Source organism: Ambystoma mexicanum, chromosome 6q, assembly GCF_040938575.1.
Source record: "Ambystoma mexicanum isolate Mex_15411 chromosome 6q, UKY_AmexF1_1, whole genome shotgun sequence".
Classification (NCBI taxonomy): domain Eukaryota; kingdom Metazoa; phylum Chordata; class Amphibia; order Caudata; family Ambystomatidae; genus Ambystoma; species Ambystoma mexicanum.
The window spans coordinates 506200000-506219951 of NC_090937.1; the positions used below are offsets into that span (position 1 = coordinate 506200000).

The window sequence follows — 19952 nt, forward strand, 5'->3', positions numbered from 1 at the left end:
ACACATTATTTATCTGTATCGGGGCTGAAGCACTCAGGATCTTTTGTATGCTGCCTGATCAGAGCAATGCCAAGGAAGGGTCAGGTGATTCAGCTAGCACTAGCAGTAACAGACGTATGGGAGTGCCCTCAACAAGTTGTCCAGACATTTTGGGAATAAGAAAAACATTGTTCTTGAAAGGTATCATTTTTTTTTTGTTCATGACGACAAAACAAGGGAGAATCAGTAGACACGTACATGGCAGTGCTAAGAGGATTGATATCTACGTGTAAGTTTACAGGTGTGGCAGAGGAATATTTGAGATACCAGCTGGTGTTGCACACGGCAGATCCCCATATATAACAGAGACTATGGCAAGAAAAGGATCCAACATTAGAACAGGCAATGGAGATGGCAAGAACAATGGAGTTAGGAGAAAAATGCATGAGAGTGGGGCAAAGTAAACAGGAAACACGGAGCCCAAAAGCATACAAGAGGAGAAAGAAGAGAGTGAAGAAACATTATTGGCTCTTGTAAGGACAATGTCAATGAATACTTCAAGAATGGAATCCAGGAGAAAAAGAGACATTCAACAGGATGCAAGGACGTTATTATAAATGTGGTCGAGGCAAACATGTAAATGTGGACAGGGAGTGTTTTTGATGTGGTAACATTGGCCATTTCGGAAAGGATTTTAGAAACAGTAGGGAAAGAGGAAGATATGGGTCATAGCTAAATAATAGAATGCATGAAGAGACCAATCGTTTTACAGGTGCAAGCATCAAAGCTCTTGAAGAAAATGGTGGCCCAAGTAGCTTGCTATGTATAGTGGATCACACTGATTTGAAAAAAGGGCCATGGGTATATATTGAACATAAATACATTTCCGATGCAAGTAATGGCAGACACAGGCTCACTGTATACCATCATAAATGTGGCAACCTTTCACTGAGGAACTAAAAGAAAAGTGTGAAGAATTGGAAAACACAAAAGTGAGAGCCACTTGATATGGGAAAAGTCCCATCAATAAAATTGGATACAAATGGGTCCATTTAAGTTTCAAAGGAAGAGAGACATATTGCAAATTAGACCTTGAAGAAACTGGTTAATCCGTAGTAGTATGGTGAGAACAAGCAGCACTACAAATAAAAGTACATCCTGGGGAGAGTGTTCCCATACTGAGTATATCAACTGAGAGTTGTTACAGAAATGAGAGTTTAGCTAAGAGTTTTCTTCAAATATTTAATAACAATATAGGTAATGTTAAAGGGTTTCAAGGACGGGATTGTGTTAAAGAAAGGAGCCAAACCAGTTGCACATAAAGTTAGGAACATTCCAATAGGTACAAGAGACGCATTGCAAAAAGAACTGTTGAAATTGTGTGCGCAAAACATTATAGAGCAGATTGAATGTTCTGAATGGCTTTCTCCTTTGATAATTGTGCAAAAGCCTGACAATTCTATAATCATGTATGCTGATTTACAAGATTTAAATGCAAGTATATGGATTGACAGACATCCGTTACCCAACATTGGGAAATGTTGACAACTATGAATCCAGCTAGATATTTTACAACTCTAGATCTATCATTGGTGTACCATCTAGTAGTCTTAGATGAAGAATCAAAACATCTAACATCATTTGTTATGCCATTATGAGCCTTTAGATGTAGGAGAATGCTGTTTGGTTTGGCGTCAGCCGCAGTAGTGTTCCAAAGATGCAACAACTATTTGGAGGTGTAGAGGTGGTGTACTACTTTCAGGACGACATTCTAATTGCAGCTCAGACAGAGGAGGAAAACAACGCCAAACTTTTAGGGGTATTAAAAGTCCTTCGGGAAAGAGGCCTCACTCTAAAGATTGACAAGTGCAAAATGAAGATAAAGGAAGTAACATATTTAGGCCATCTCATAAATTAGGAAGGGGTCAACTCAAAGAAAAGTTTGGTAGACACCATATTGTATATGCCAGACCCGTCAAACAAAGATCAGTTATGTAGTGTTCTTGGTTTAACTGAATATTACTCAAAGTTCATACCACATTTCACCGACAAAATGATGCACATGAGAAAATTAATGAAGAAGTCAGTACGATTTGTATGGACAGAGGGATGCAAAAATGAACTTGAGTGTATAAAAAGGAGTATTGACAATGCACCAACATTGACATTATTCAATTGTACATCCTGCAACATAGGTTTTGTGAATGCCTGCAACGTTGATTTAGGTGGAGCATTGGAACAAATTTAGGAAGGAAACACAGTACCAATCACTTTTACTTCAAGAGTGTTAAAGGGTGCAGAACAAAATTATTCCACTATAGAAAGAGAGGCACTTGGTGTAAGGTGGATCCTCTAACATTTCAGAGGCTTGATTTGGGGTCTCTCAATAGAACTAAAGACAGACAATAAACCTTTAATTCATGTGCTGAATTCCAAGAGCCCACATTTGGTATCACCTAGAATTCGAAGGTGGATTTTGGATGGGATACAGTTCAATGTTAAAGTAGTGTATACTCTAGGCAAGTCTAATGTAGTAGCAAATTGTCTGTCAAAATTGCCTTGGGATGATGTTGAACAAGAGGAAGTAAACAGCGATGAGATGGATACAGAAAGCATTATTGCACATATTGTGTCAAGTATACTAAAGGAGGAATAGATCAAGGCGTCCGCAGAGGACATAGAGCAAGGTTTATTATGCAAAGAGATACAGGAAGGATGGAAAAAGATTGACCAAAGACTGAAATATTATGTTCAAATAAAAAATGAGATTTCAGAGGAGGCCACATGTGTGTTCAGTGGTGACCACATTACTCCACATGTGTCATTAAGGAACAAAATAACTGAATTAGCACATGAATGCCATTTAGGCAGAAATGTCACAAAAAGGAGAGCTAGGTAAAATTACTGTTGGCCAGGAATAGAGAGAAATGTAGGAGTTGGTGAAGAACTGTATGGCATGTACGGTAAGTGACAAGGGTAAGAGAATGGATGTCACACCACTACAGCTGGTTGTGATTCCACACTTGGTATGGAATAAATTGGACATTGATATCCAAGGGCCTTTTGAAACACTAGATGCTCAGAAGACATACATTGTGGTATTATTGGATTATACATCAAAATGGGTGAAATGGGATATTATGGAATGCACAGCTACCACAAAGAAAGTTGTGAGATTATATCTGACAATGGGGTTCAGTTCATGGCAGAAGAGAGGCAAGCTTTTATGAAGGACAGAGCAATTGAGCATAAGGTCACTTCATTGTACCACCCAATGGTTAATGGATTGGTGGAGAGAATTAACAGTTTCATAAAAAGTATTATACAATTGGCCATAGCAAATTCATTACCTTGAAATGATACATTAAAAGAGGTGTTGAATGCATACAGCATGACCCCACATTCAGCTACAGAAGAAGAGCCTTTAATGATGATGAGAGGGAGAGCAGCATCAAATAGGCTGAGACCAGTGTGGCTACTGTCAAAGAGCCACAAGAGAATAGATATGGAGGATGTTGTAAGGAAGGTGGAAGAGAGACAGAGGAAGTATAAAGAATTCTATGATACCAACAAACATATGAAGACAAGTAATGTTAAGGAAGGTGATTGGATTCATGTGAGAGAACCCAAGAGAGTGTTGAAAGGTTTATCCAGGTTCAGAGAATCACAAAGAGTGTTGAGAGCATCCGAGAAATTGATGATATTGGAAGATAGAAAAAGGGGGTCTTGTGATGATGTGGTGTTGTCAGAGAAGAATAAGGAAAATAATGTGCTACAGCCACCATTGGGTGATGATCAATATCAAGTAAGAAATGGTAATTAAAGATTGAGCACACACATGGACACAGAGAAGACTAAAGATGATAACTTTGGGAGAGGGATGTCATGCAGGAATAGAAGAATTTTGCAGAATTTCAAGAAAAACTATGTCTATTATTAAAACCAACATTTTTTCCCAGCTGCCTTGGAACATTTCTTAAATGAGACAAGAAACGTATCAATTAAGACCATGGTCAAGTTATGTGTGTATCCTTTATTTATACTATCAGATGTTTTCTTTTTGTTCACTTTCTTTCCCCTGTTCACCCTGCCCCCACATTGTTAATGTGTTTATTTGTATCCCCAACCTGTATGTCTTGTTTAACTATGGAGGGGAGATGTTATGATGTAATGTCACACTCTGTAGTGTACCTGAAGCCGTTCTCGAGTTCTCAGGAGTTCAAAAACGGTGTCAGGATTATCCTTGTTACCGTTAAGGAGAGTGCACCGCCCTGGGGGCTCTCCATAATAAAACTAGGAATCTCCTCACAGTCTTGATATTTCATTTCGGAAATGAAACATAACACATCTCCAAATAGGTAGATGAAGGGCCATAGAGACTGAGCCACATCACCAGCAGCAGGCAGTGAATCAAGAGGCTGTGGATTTCACAAACAGGCAAAAAATGAGAAATTCATACCAAGATGTGCTTACATATCTCAGAGAGGGAGATACTTACTTCTGTAGCTGTTGCGCAGAAAAACTCACTACTCAAAAATTAACACTGGGGAAGAAGTCCTAATACCTATACAAAACAAGGGGGAGGAGGTAAGGCAAAGAGGTAAGCTAGAGGGTGGGTCAGCCAGCCAGGTGAGGTAATGGGTGGGGGGTGCAGGCAGACAGGTGAGGCAATCGGGCTGGCAGGCAGACAGGTGAGGCAATCGGGGTGGCAGGCTGAAAGTTGAGGCAATGGGTGGGAAAGACAGCTGAGGCAATGGGGAGGGTGTGCAGACAGACAGGTGAGGCAATGGGGCAGGCAGACTGACAGGTGAGGCAATGGGGTGGCAGGCCGACAGGTGAGGCAATGGGGGTGGCAGGCAGACAGGTGAGGCAATGGGGGTGACGGACAGATAGGTGAGGCAATGAGGTAACAGGCAGACAGGTGAGGCAATGTGTGGGGAGTTGGGAAAGACAGGTGAGGCAATGGGGGTGCAGAAAGACAGGTGAGGCAATGGGCGTGCAGACAGACAGGTGAAGCAATGGGGATGGCGGGCAGACAGGTGAGGCAATGGGTGGGGGGCAGGCAAGTGAGGTAATGGGTGGGGGGCAGGCTGACAGGTGAGGCAATGGGTGGGGACAGGCAGACAGGTGAAGCCATGGGTGGGGGGCAGACTGACAGGTGAGGCAAAGGGTGGGATAGACAGGTGAGGCAATGGGAGAGGGGGTGCAGGCAGACAGGGTTCCCGGACAGGTCAGGCAAGTAGTGGCCCCGGGACAGGTAAAAACGGCAATGCCAGATGATGTAGGGTCAGTTGAGGCAGATGGGTGCCACTGATGATTAGAGTGTACAGACAGTATTTAACCCTTTGGTCCTCTTACCCGCAGTGCTGACAGGTCGATGTCATCCAAGCTCCGAGCCAGTGTGGGGGTGCCATGGCTCAGGTGCCATCCTCTCTGGTAAGGTGCCTCCTCCACAGTCCCTGGAGTGTCCCGGGGTCCTACTCCACCACTGATCTAGCGATCCTCTAGGGGTGGGTGCTCCTTGATCCCTCACTGCAGATCGCTCCCATAGCATAGCCCCCGTGGCCCCATGGCTGGGGGAGGCCTGCAGGTAATCTACACTGCACCTAGATGTCCTCCCAGGAGGGTGTGGTCCATTCCACTCGCACCCTCCTGTTCACTGTCACAAACAGGTGGCCCTCATCACCGACTCCACAACAAGGAGCAACATCTGTAGAAACAAGCCCAAAACAGACCACACCCACATAAGGGGGAGGAGGCGCAAACCGCTCCTTTGCATTGCACTGAAGTGAACGGGTTATTTAGAAACAGCGCCACCTAAGGAACAATTGGTATATACTTCAAAACGCTTGTAGAAAAGATGTTTCACTCAACGCAGTCCAGGATTGCAGCAGCAACACATAAAATTAACGGCCACAAAAACCCTAGGTGGAGGTCATCTTGGAATAGCAAATACAGAAAACATACATAATAACAATAATAATAATAATAATAATAATAATAATAATAATGTCTTTCACTAAGGAATACCACAGATGCATATGTTTATTTTATTTTTTTTTTGTTACTGAAACTAAAAGCAATTTGCTTTGAATACGGTATTGCACTTCCAATTATATTTTTATACAAATACATCATTCACATTTAATAAAAAGTGCAATTATAAACGTATTTATTCCGGTCATGCTAGAAAGATCTCCTTGGGTCCATCATCAATCTTCTGTTTCCTTATGCGTTCAACAATAATAATATCCTTTCTAATATCACTGCTTTATTGGCAAACACAGACTGGAGGTCACACTGACATCACTAACTGGAGCTCTGGAGCTCTAATCAGGTACTACAGCAGAAAACACTAGACACCCATACCCACACGCAAGTCCATTGCCAATTTTAAAGCCATTTTACCAAACACATTTCTTTAAAAGTATTTTTTTTATTTTGAAAACCAAATACATACAAATGTGTAACATTACTGAAAAGATGCAGTACATATTGTTTAAAGCATCAATCAAGTCAAATAACTTTTTTTAATAACATTAACAGATGCTGGCTGCCATTTTGGAAGAGAAAACCACTTTCAGTGCTACCCAAAAGCCAAAACTAAAAATCTAAGATACCTTACTGTGTGCCAAATAACAGGAACGTTACCCAATCGGAGTTCAACAGTTACACCTGTGCAAAAAAAAGTGCTAGTGAACGCATGTATTGTGACAATGCTTTTTTGAATCGTGGAAAATTGAACTGCTGTGGCAACCATTCACCAAATTGCTGGCCGTGGAATGGCGTGCACATAGAAAATCTGACCGAAAAAAAAATGGAAAGGGTTGCAAACACAGTTCACTGTGCTCACTTATATGTCACTTCATTTCCCTCGCCTCTTAGTCCTTTTAATATCAGTATCTCCAGTAATCTTGCGTCCATTCACGCAATGCGGCGTCTTTTCAATAACCACCGAAGAAGCAGCTGCAGATTCCCTTTACCGTGGAGAGGTGATTGCTGGGCATGTCTCCAAGGGCCATGCGCTTTCTGGCCTGGTGTGTTTCCCTTCCTTTGTAATTGTATTTGTCTGTTGTAAAGGAGGGTAGCTGCTAAAGATCATTCCGGGCACATTTGGCAGACATTTTCCTTCTTAGCCTCCCTGAACATGGCATTAACAGGCATTCACAATAGCATGTCTGTGAAGGGGGACGCTCTCTCTGTGGCTGTCCTTCTGATGCCGTGTATGTCAGCCGTTGACCCTGTGGAGACTTCTCTGGTCTCGTGAACAGAGCGAAGGCAGCGGCTGGCGGCAGTGGCGCGGGAGGAGGCAAAGGCAGCTCTTATCGCCTCACACAGAAGCCAGAGAGAGATTATGGGCTCGTTCTGCTTCCAATGCTTACTTGTGCTCTTGGAGACAGCACAATCCCTGAAAAGGTGAAAATAGCCTGTGCAGAAACAATTGCTCTAAAAAGATATACCTGCATCCACGAGAGATGTAAAAGCATGGAACAACAAACATATAACAGCCTTACAAAAATGCTAGCAGCTACTGCACGCTGCGTTTATTGACACAAAACATGTTATTTTGGTGCGCTTTACCTAACAGAACCTATGTATTGAAAGCATGGTTTCCACGAAATGCTCGTGTTATTTAGCATATTTTGAGACCTCCAAGTTTTAGTACAACGGTATGGCATCCTTTAACGTTAACTTCTGACCATTCTTTTGAGGGGAGCAGAGGGTCTTACGTTCTAAATTCATTTCCGAGAAAAGCCACAGTGGAGAGAAAACAAAATACAGCAACATAGAGATTATCCTTTTGCATTAGGTAACTTTCTGAAAGTCATGTGGCACATTCCTTCCCGGAAGTAACACCCTCTGCCGACGAGTGGGTTCAAGTTTCGTGTAGGGCACCGAGTAGAGCTCGTTTCTCTGCTGCGCTGGTTAGCATAATTCTTCTTGAATAGGGTTTAGGGAAACTCATTTTCAGATTCCACCTTAACTACCTTCTGAAAAATAGTAATAATTACAGTGAGAATATTCTGTTTAGGTTAAAATGTGTGGCATTTTGAATGCAAGTTCCCCTGCCATCACCATTGTCAGTGATTCCACTTCCATCTGGTGCAGCCATTGACTGTACCCTGGATTTCATCCGCAATTTAACACTTAGCATGTTTTCTTTTTTTGTTTTTTCATTTTTTTTTTAAGAAACTTAGCATGTTTTCTGGTCTTTGCTTTTTAACCAGAATATTAATATGTTTTACTGTCCATGACAAAGCATGCTTGACGTGGGCTGTCTGTTGGAGGATGCCTGTTTTGGAAACACATTAAGATTCATGGAGACTGCATCAATTTAAAGTAAAGAGATGCTGAAATTATGCATTACTTCATTCATTAATGTTTTTCATCAGCTACCACGAAAAGGGTGCACCTGCGGGGTACAGATAAGTTGCCTGCTCCTTTGAGAGTCAGCATCCATAACATGGTGCAATGTTTGTCAGACAGTCTCGGGAGAATAGCTCAGCAGCAACGTGCTCGCCTTGGAAGCAAGCCGACACAGAGCAACACTGGCTCATATCCCCGGGTCTGCGCTTAGAAACCTCTGGGTATGTAGCACGTTATAAATAACCTATCATATCATATCACATATCAGGAACAATGCCAACTTGTAAGGTGAAATGATCCAAGGGCCAGATAGTCAAAACCTTATTTAAAACAAGTGTATTTTGCATCTCCTCACTTGTGCTAAAACAAGTGGCAGTCAAATTCACAAAGGGTATCTGACTGAGCCTGTCATAGATGTGCTCATTTAAGTCCCCCTTTTTTCCCTTTATGCAAGTAAGCGGGCATTTCTAGGTATTTTAAAGTGCATCTTGTATTCACAAGTGTTATGCACTTTAAAGGGCCCAGAAAAGAAAATATGTCCTCTGTGCCTGTTCAGAACTGGCATAGGGAGAGGCACAAATCATGGCAGGGTAATTGCTGGCCCTGTCGTGATTTGTTTTTTTTAAGTGTGACAGCGGCGGCTTAACACCACAGCTGTGACACAAGCATTTGCATCTCCTAAATTGGGATGGAAATAGATTTCTTTCCCTTGACAATATCACCACGACGGGCCCTTTAACTGCCCATCACAGTGTAACGTGCTGCCACAAGCAGGCTACCAATGGTTGGTTTTGAAATTAGACAAACAAAGTTTGAATATGCTATTTCTTAACAGAAACACATTTTTGGTTTAATGTTAACTGAAGAGAGTTTGAATATACTGGCTAGTAAGCAGCAATTTAATTATGGACTGAAATTGTGTTTATAAGTTGGATTCTGTTGTCAGAATTAGAAATGGTGTCAATTGTTCTGTTGTGTGACTGAATGTGTATCTTAGGTTTAGTCATGCTGTCACAGGCAGGACAACTCTAATTGGGTGTATAGTCTCAACATTCATGTATCTGATTGTGATGTCTATCTCAGCATAAAGTGAGGGCACCACCTTTATTTTTCTTTTATTTAAATATATTTGAGTTTTAATTATAAACAGGGAATGTTAGATCAGGGATTACCACTTAGTGAAAAGAGCGACATATCAACCAATATTTCAAAATAAGTAGCATTTTATTTTAAAGTTGAACATGACATATGTTATTTGACTGCATACAACAACCTGGATTCAAATGCATGTAATTTACTGATATTTTAAGGCAGTGACCAATAATCTTGCCTAATATAAACGTATATAAGCATTGGTGAGGGCCGCAAAGATGTATCTGAAGATAGGGAATATCACAGACAGAGATGTCCTCAGAATGCTGTTGGAGGTGATGCTGTCTGTGAAAGTTCAGGATAGGTCGTAATCTGTGAAATTATGGCAGTGGTATGCTAAGAATGTATGGGCGAATGGACAGGAGCTGCAGACAGAGCTATTGAAATAGGGTGATGTGTATATTGTGTGTGTGCAGGAGTTTTGGTTGAGAGATGGTCTCAACTTTCACTTTCCAAGGTATGTGTTTCGGAAGGATAGAACAGTAGTTAGAAGGAGTTGTGTTGGTATTTTGATTACAAATGGTATTCAATGCTCAGTACTTGAGTTTGATGGGGATATTGAACTCACAGGTATTGCATTACTTGTGGGTAATGCAACAATAGTTGTGCTCAACCTTTATAACCCATGCATACCCCTTGATGTAGGGGTGTTACAGCATGCCCTGGATTGAGGGGGTAAGTTTATATTTTGTGGCAATTTCAATAGTCCTAATACTTTATGAAATAATCCTGTGACAGAAACGAATGGGGATAGAGTTGAGGCGATGTCAGAAGAGTGTGGGCGTGTATTGGTGAACTCTAAAGAATACACAAGGATGGATGTGACTACAGACAAGAGGTCCTGTCTTGATTTGACATGGTATTGATGAGTTTGGTGCCTAAGTGTGTGTGGAAGGTGAGAATGAATAGGGACATGGGAAGCACTGATGGGTCTATTGTGCTAGAGGTAAACGTCAGGATGGCAATAGAGAGAAGCTTTGCCCCCAGAGGGTTTAAACATTACAAGAAATGGACTGGATGAAGTTTGGTGTGAGGTGCAGTGAATTGATTGTTGGAAGTGGAGAAGGTGGAGGGCAGAGTTCACAATTGCCTTCTACAGAAGAGTTGAATCAAGCAATAGTCCATATCTTTCAGAGGAATTGGCTCCAGCACAGAGAAAGCAGTGTAGGAAACCCAATGTCCTGTGGTGGTCGTCAGAATGTTCGGTTGCTGCAAGGGATAGGAAGAAGAATCAATGAAAGGCCTTGTGCTCCAAGAGTGCAGAGGATGTTGTGGCATATAAAAAGGCCAGAGCTCTTGCCCAATGGGTAATCAGGTCACATAAAAGGGATTATTGGAGGGAATACTGCAGTACTCCCTCTGGGGATACGAGTATGGTGCAGTTATAGGCGAATTTTAAATGTATTTGGATCAGGCAATGCATAGTAATACGATCCTGTTCATTACTGTCGATAGGCATGCATTGTTGGATGATTGCAGTGAAGAGAATGCTTTAGAGGCACATTTTGCGGGTGTGCACAGCACAGGCAATTATTCCCCAACAGGTACACAAAAGATAACACATTTCATGACTGAAAATGTGAGTTTGTTAAATAATGTAGAGGTATGGCCACCATGTATGGACGTGCCTTTCAATTACTGGTAGTTACAGAAAGCCTTGAAGAGGAGTAGGGACTCTAGCCTGGGAGAGAATGTTGTGTGATAGGTCTTCCTGCAGAGGTTGCTGGATAACTGCTTGGAGGTTGTCTTGAGACGGTACACTATGATATGTGCCAGTGGGACAATGTTGTGTGAGTGGAAGAAGGCTATCATCCTCCTGATTTTGTAACCGGAGAAATCAGATGATTCCTGTGGGTCCTATCGACCCATAGCTCTGACGTCTGGCCTGTGTAAAGAAATGGAGAAAATGTTGTGTGAAAGACTGGTGCATTTTCTGGAGTTGGAAAGTAAACTGAGTGTGTGCCAGCATGAACTTTGGAAACATAGATCAGTTATGTATGCCTTGATTGCTCTGACGTCAGACATTGAAGAGGCCTTCAGCTGCAGGGAAATGGTGATTTCAATCTTCATAGATATGATGTGGAGAGGAGCACTGCTCTACGCATTGCGAGAGAAAGGTGTTCAAGGTAATTTATTTTCTTGGGTGAAGAATATTTGGGAAAATAGAGGGTTTTGTGTGACAGTGAACAATGCATTATTTGAAGAACATCTGTGTGAAAGTGAACAATGCATTATCCCAAGAACATCTGATGGAGAATGGGACTCCTCAGGTCAGCGTTGTTGGTCGTGCCCTCTTTAATATAGCAGTGGATGGTCTCATAGGGAGATCCAGGGGTGTGGCTACAAGGTCAGGTTCTATATGGATGATTGGGTGGAATGGGTGAGAACCAAGTGAGGTGGTAGTATTCAGGAAAAGTTGGAAAATACATTAGATGTCATGGAAGGATGGTGCTTGAGATGGGGTTTTACGATGTCTAGCTCGAAATTAGTTTGTTTGATGTTCCATAGGCTTAGAACAGGAGAAAGCCTGGACCTTAGACTGTGTGGGATTGTGTTGGCACAAGTGATAGAATTTAGATACCTGGCAGTGTTTCTGGATGAGAGTTTGCATTGGAACACACGTGGACAGGACAGTAGCAAAATGTAATGGGTGTCTAAATCTGTTGAGGGCAGTGTCAGATCAGAAGTGGGCAGGATGTCAAAAGAGCATGAGACTGCTGTATATAAGTATGGTTAGGTCTGTGTTGGAGTACAGTGTTCAGGTGCAGCCTAGCTACAGTAAGCCTCAGCTTGGTTCACTGGATAGAGTCCAGGCAAGGTAACTGAGAATTGTGACAAGCACAGTAAGCTCGTCAGTGGATGTGTTGGAAGGGGTGTTGCCCTTGGATTTGAGGAGTGTGGAATTGTGCGTTAAATATTGGTTGAAATCCCAATCCTTCAGTGAATGGCACTCAGTGAAAAGTGCCTGGTGGTTAACTGGTTTCATGTGTACAAAGGTGAAATTTGGGAGAGAAGAGGGGGGACCTTTGGGTTTCATGCTGATAGGTTAGGGAAGCGTCTAGAGGTGGAGGCACTATGGATCGTGGAGAATGTTGATAGAGACCTGTTTCCTTTGCACATACTTTGCCCCCTGTTTCACGTTTGTATGTTTCATTACCCGAAGATCTGTTTGGAATTGGCAGATAGTGGTGAAAAAGAAAGGCATCAGAAGGGAGATCAATAACTGGCCCTTTGGTATGTGGGGGGCAAAGTATGTGCATACTGATGCATCCAGGGACCTCGACAGGCACAAAGTAGGTATGACCTACTATTTTGAAGAGGAAGAGGAGTTTAAGATGGTGCAGCTATCAGATAATTCCTCCATATGCACGGCAAAATCAGTAGCAGTGAATATGGGAGTAGTTAGAGCTATTGAGAAATGGCTGGCTTAAGAGTTGTTTTTTGTGGACTCGCTGAGTAAAGGAAGGGAACAGTGATAGGAAAGCTATAGGGCCTCATTATAACTCTGGCGGTAGCCGTGCCTGTAAAAACGGTAAGTTGCTGCCAGAATTATGCTTTTTTCCCAGCGCCTGGCAATGGGGAATCACCGAGCCATTATAGCCCCGGGGGTCCCTAAAGCCAGATGCCGGAAATAGTAACTCCCATTCGAGTCCCATAGGACTCAATGGGAATGGGGAGGACGGATGCACCGGCACTGTGTGCAACAGTGCCTGTGCATCCCTCAAAGTCTGTGAGTGGGTGCCTTTCCGCCTGCCAGGTCAGACCTGGCTGGCGGAAAGGCACCCGCATGCAGAACTCAGAGTGTGCCAGTCCAGTAACAATGGTGCTGGTAGCTTACCGTCACCGTTGTTACCAGCCCGGCCTACTCATAATGAGGCCAATAGTGTTGAATATTGAACAGCAATTTGAGAAATGCACAGTGGGAGGAAATGGGATTAAGTTAACATGAATCCCCAGTCGTTATGGGATGCTAGGTAATAAATTGGTTGACAGCACTGCGTATGAGGCCATGACCAGGGAGGTAGTCCATATACAGATGCCCTTGAGTGTGGCTGACGTTCAGGTGGTTGTGAAAGGCGGAGTTAAGGGAGAATGGTAAAGCAGATGGGACACAAGCAGGAAGGGGAGACACTCGTACACGTACAAAGGAAGGTTCAGTGTAAGAGATATGGGGGAATGCAGAGTTGGCACGCGTAGAGAAACTTTCTTGAATCAGCTAAGAGTTTTCTGTACAGGGATGAAAGGATGAATGTTTAAGATGAGTAGAGTCACTTCTGCGAGTTTTGAGGAGTGCAGAATCCCAAAAATAGTAGATCACTATATGATTGGATGCAAAAAGTTCATGTTACAGAGGGAACTGCTAATATCCAGGATGAGTAGAATTGGGGTGGGAGTGAGGGGAATATCCAATTTGTTTCACCTGAAAACAGGGTCAGAGGACAAGCAATGCAGGTTCCTCCTTCAGTATGTTAGGGAGTCTGGGAAGTGGGATGAGCGTCAGCAGTGGTGTGTGACTGACAAGGGTGACTAGCATCAAACATCATCTCTCCAGATGGTAATCGCTGGCTCTGGCCCTTGACAAGCCATCCCAACAAGAAGAAAAAGACCACAGTCCCACGGTACCCCTCTGTATTTCAAGAATAATCCATCCATCCAGGACCGAAAGGTACACATGGTGCCAGTTTCGGAGAACACAGTTTAGGAATGTTGAAATATCCAAATGAGTACAAGTCTTCTGTTCCAGGTCAAGTTGAATGATGTTGTGATATGGAACTTGAAACCTGCCCTACGGCACAGGCAACAACACAACATAACAACAATTGGTATTTTCACATGGTTTATCCACCAGCCAGGAGTGAAAAGAAATAGCTAGGAAGATTTCAGGAAGACCGAGGAATCAACAAAGCATATTCGGTTAGCACAAAGGGTAAAAAGGTGCAGTCAACCACCAGAAAACATACCCATCAAGGAAATAATATTGCAAGTACTCAGGATTTCCAAGATGAACAACATAGGTGCAGGAGTGGTATTGCACCAATCGTTTGGGCGACAGCATCTTCCTACCTGAATGTGAATGTTCAGGAGCATAATTTGCCAAGACAGCAGTACAACTACCCAGACGTTCTTCTATCACAGGATATCCAGACCATTCTACTCACTGAATATCATGGATTAGGGGTGGATGAAGGACAGCCCGTGAAGGATGCCCAGCAGCCGGAAAAAAAAAACCTGGAGCTAAAGGTAAAGACATAGGACCAATAAACTATGGGCAAACCTGGTTCTAAAATTGCAGCCACAGCTTTGTGGGCAACATCCTGAACTACAGTCATTTAGTAGAAATCTAGCAGAATTGAGGAAGGGGCAGTGTCTTTTCGAGATATACCCATTCACTAATCACATGCCCTAATCCAGCCATCCAATCCCACACAAGGACATGCTCATAAATGTTTTGGCAGCACGCCAATCAGTCTGGTCCTAAAAAGCAACATCTAGATAGACCCACACAGTATTTGAATTAGCATGTCTTAGTTTAGGGACCAAGCTAAACCAGTTCAACAGTCTACTGACCTTAAGGGACTGGGCTCAGAGAGAGCCATGTTTTCACAAAGGGCATTTTGGTACTATTATGTAGTTTCCCCAAACAAAGCAATCTTCAAAAACAAAATGGCCAAGAGTAAGATGCCAAAAAAGAAATTAGTACCCCAATGGGTACCCAAAGGGTACAATGGACTACTAATGTTATTAAAAAAAAAAAAAAAAAACGCATCCCAGGTGTAGAAAAATGTAATTATAGCTATTACGACATACTCACCAAAACTAAATATGAGAGATAACATCACCATAGGGCTAAAATGGATGCTTAAAAGGCCTGGCTGTCTTTCCTAGGAACAATATGGGCTAACCTAGGATCATATGTTATGCAAGGGTTGCAGTAGCAGTGGTGTTTTCTACTAGTCCCTATGTGACAAATCAATTTCCAGGGTACCAGTTGTCCAGGGGTGAATATTGGTTTCTAAACCATCAATCTGCCCCACACCTCTTATACACAAGAACGGATCTGAAAAAAATCAGGATAACAAGCAAATAATATACCTACTTGTTCAATGTTGGTAATGTGGAGAGAACAGCAGGCTTATCTCCAAAAGGTTGATGATCGTTGGTTAGTTGCAACACAGTGAAAGTACAATTGTTACCCAAAGATAAAGGGACAGTCAGTCAAGGTTGTATCAAAAATATCTACTTTATTTATATCAAAACAGACAGTTCTAGCAACAGTACGAAATACAACCCATCCTGTAAAGGAATGCAGAGGACAAGGCAGTTTTAAAGAAGGAAAAGCGATGGACTCTGGATACTGACAGGAGGGTAGTCAGTATGGTTAATAACACAACAGTTTAAGGATTCTTGGCTACAGCACAACGGAGCAATGCCACTTAAAATGTCTCATGGGGCCTTCTGGGAAGGACCAGGGGGACAAAACCACAATGTACCTTTTGCTATAGATGTTCTTAGCGCTCAACATGGTACAGCCAGCTTCAGGGCTCTTTGCAGGTTTCTCTGACAAAGTTCAAGATGGGAGTCAGCAGCGGGAATCAGGCAGCAAGATGGTCCGGTGAGCAAAGCTGGCGGAACGGCTGCAGGCCGGCCTACATGGCCACTCGGGTCAGGAATTATTGTCTCAGTGCTAATCTGTGGTTCGGAAGCACTGGTTGAGACATTGCAGATATCTTTAAGCGACTGTGGCTTGACAATGGTCAGCGGTGCAGTCGGTTGCTGCTCAAGGATCTCGACTGTCTTGAAACGGACATTGGTAGATGTTCATCAAGGTTTTTCTCCCATCTTCTTCAAATGGCTTGTGTCGACCTTTAAGGAGGACAGCCCAAAGCTGAGGTATGTGTTGCAGGCAGCTGCCATTCGTTTATTTAATTTAATGTATTTATTGGTTGCTTGTTAGGCGCTTATACAATAAGAATATACTGTTTCAAAGCACCCACATTACAGCACAATAATTAAGAGCAGAGGGGGAAGAGGGAGTGAGACAAATCTACTATGACTTGTGAGTATTCAGAATGTGCAAGTGCAGAAAGGTAGAGTGGGTAATTGCTGGGGAGTCTAAGCCCATTTGTGAGCCATTGATGAAGTACTGGAATATTGAGAGCTACAGGGCCTGGGCCACGATACGTGTAAGTGCGAGTCTCCAAAGTAGAGTGCAGATGCAAAGTGCTGTGGAAAGTCAGGACCTGGGAAAGAATTGGTGCGGCTGGTCAAGGCCCAAGAACATGTATAAGGACCAAGGACACTGATTCAGCAACTGTGAGATTAGCAGAGGAGAGAAAGAGGGAAGGAGGAGGAAAAGAGGAAAGTCTTAAGGAGCTTCCAGAATTTGAGAAGATCATGCTCAAGGCACAAGTGGAGGTGGATGCTATTTCCAAAGGATGGAGCCTGCATGCCATGTCCTTGGTTGTAGGTTCAGAGACCTTCTGGCACTTCCTATCCAGGATGCTTGCTTCAGGGCCTAGCAGGGCATGATGTGTGCTGGCGGGGTATCCGTTCTGGAGAGACTGGAGGGACCGCTGAGTTATTTGTCTCCTTCTGTTCCCTGGGAGATGTCTAGAGGAGAGATCTTCCTTCCCTCTTTGGAAATCACAGCCTTCCTTCATTGGCAGAAGATGCAAGGCACACTGTACCTTCAGCCGGGGTCCAAGGTTGAGGTCCTTTCTGTTACTACTTATGAAGTCTTCAGATGATCTCACAAAAGAGAGGTTCAGCCCGCTTTTAAAGCCAAATGGGCCTCGGTGATTGGTAAAGGCTAAGCCTGTATGTGTGAGGTCATAACCAGAATGCTTTGCAACAGAAAAGGTAAAAGGGTGAAAACATGTGATACTAAGTCACCAAAGATTCTCTCTGGTTAAAAGATCTGTCTGTGGTTCCTGAATAAAGCGGCAGGTCTCCCTTGAAGCTGTGGCAAGCCCAGACTATCTGGTTCCTGCAAACCACATACTGGTACCTTATGAATGGGGTCCCCTACCGGAGTGGCCTACTGTAAACACACAGTCCCACACATGACAGCTCACTGTCATTTATACTGAGGGCGGGAGCTGGCTTCAGGTAGACACAAATGCATATGAAAGGCTGTTGGGTTCCCTGTCTCCTTTGTTAACCTCTGCAGCCAGGCCCCATTTGGGCCTCTTTGAAGTACCCTCTAATTGTTATGTAATGTTTTTTTATGTTATTGTATTCTTCTAAGGCCCAACATGCCCAAAGGCCTCAGTGCGCTGCAAGAAAGAGGGCCAATACCAGGGCTCAAGACAAGGGTAGAAAACTGAAAGCAATTGCAATGTAATAATTAGAATTAAAAAATAATGCTTTAAGAACCTGTTTGAAGCCTGCAAAACTAGCCACAAGGAGGCTGCAGACAGGTATGGAGTTCCAAAGGGCCGGGCCTGAACGTAACAACACTGGCCACCAACATTTCTCATCTTATGCCAGGGCACAGAAGTTTTAAATTGCTCGCTGGACCTCAGAGTCTGAGTAGTAGTGTTCTTTCTTAATCTATTAGCTAGGTAGCTTGGTGCTTGTTTGGTAAGGCATTTATATGACAAAGGCAAGACTTTATGATGAAAAATGCAATGGCAAATAGGCAGCCAGTGCAATTCCCATCTTGACTAGGTAACATGGTTGCGCGGGCCCAGATTGCAAATTGTTCTGACTGAATTGTTTTGTATTACTTGAAGGCTATGAAGGTTTTTCTTTGAAGTGCCTGTCAATAAGTGAATGCAATAATACAGGCATGAATTAACAAGCGCTGCAGCTAATGAGGCAAGATGTTCTAGAGACAATTAAGGTGTGATCTGTCTCAGAAGTCTATTACAAACATGTTGATTCATGGTCAGGCCAGAGTCTAGTGTGACACCAAGTGTTTTTACATAGGGCTGACCGCAATAGGGCAGTTAAATATAAGAAAATGGGAATACTGCGCTTCAAGTTTTGACATTTTTTGAGGCGATCCTGCAATCATAAGTTCTGTCTTCTCGTTATTCAGCGCCAGTGAGTTAAGTGTCATCCAGTGCTGGATAATTTCATAGACACTATTTAGGCAAAGAAGATCAGTATCATAATCTCCATCAAGTTCCAGGATAAGCTGGGTGTCGTCTGCACAATTAGTGTAGACGACACCAGCAGTATCAAGCATGTCAAACAGTGGAAGGGTATAAATGTTATGTAGAATAGGCGATAGACAGGCAGCCTTTGGCACCCCACATAAGCGGGGCTCTGGAGGGGCCTTAAAGTTGTCAATAGCGACCTGTGTGGTTCTAAGGCCAAGATATGAGACCAGCCAAGAGACTGTGGCTTCTGGGTAGCTGACCTGGTGTCTCATCCTGTCCAATAGGAGGGAATGATCCACCAGGTCAAAGCCAGCCGACCAGTCTAGCAAAACCAGAAGAACAAGCTTGTCCCTTTCTCCTATTTCTGCCAAGTTTGCACATAGGTCAGTCAGGGCTAGCAGTTCGGGCTGGGCTACTACCATTGGTGGCAGTACCTGACTGATTTGTATATGGCTGAACCCCTTTTGCAATGGTGCAGACGGGTTAAAAAACGGTGGTGTGGAAGGTTGCCCAGAGCAATGCCAGTGGTTCAGATTCATTCAAAACCTTCCACCCATCACTTTTGTGCTTACAGAAGAATGCGCAACCAATGGTTGCCCTTAAAAAAAAAGCTACCGCGAATATGACTGTAATTGGCATGACATGTAATTGACATGGTGTATGGGGCACCACTGTAGCCTCTCGCCCCTTTCTACAGTGGCATTGACCCGGTAGTACCAACGAGACAGTACATGAGCATTGGTAACACAGGCAAGAAGGTGTTTTATTTATGCATTTTTCTGTGGGGGCTGGGTAGGAGGTGTGAGCACAGGCGGGCAGTGAAAGATGTGTAGCAGACGGGTAGTTAGGTTTGGGCCCCCATCATCTAGGTCTTTGGCTTATACCGTCAGGTATTGTCTTGAACAGCCTGATTGGTTGCTCACACAAACACCAATGTGCTAATGTATCTGTTCTGTCAGCTTATAAAGCTACTTGTCTGCCTTTGTTTGTGTGTGGTCAAAGAAAATCACGTGACTTGCAATATCCCTATAACCTACAATAAGGACTACATCATGCCATTTATAATAATAATTATTATTAGTATTCTAAATTATTTTGGCATATATAAGCAAACAACATACATGAACAACCTGGGCTTCTTTTATTTATAGAAAGAAAAGCGAAATATGGAATTTGAGAAACTTAATTTTTTACATCTGGAAAAAAAAAGTTCCATATGGAAGACTGTTTTCAATCAAATAGCATCTTCTCCTGCATTAGGGCGTATCACTTGGCTGCTGGAGCCCACCAGGGCGTTTGTTCTAAAAGGCACCGCATTTTTCTGCAGAAGAGACAGAGCAACATTTC

The 19952-nt window shown here is 43.1% G+C and overlaps 1 protein-coding gene across 1 annotated transcript in view; it reads left to right on the forward strand.

Moving 5' to 3' along the window:
• Positions 1-19952, forward strand: part of SLC7A11 (solute carrier family 7 member 11) — a 1087616-nt gene that overhangs the window by 896363 nt on the left and 171301 nt on the right. The window lies entirely within an intron of this gene.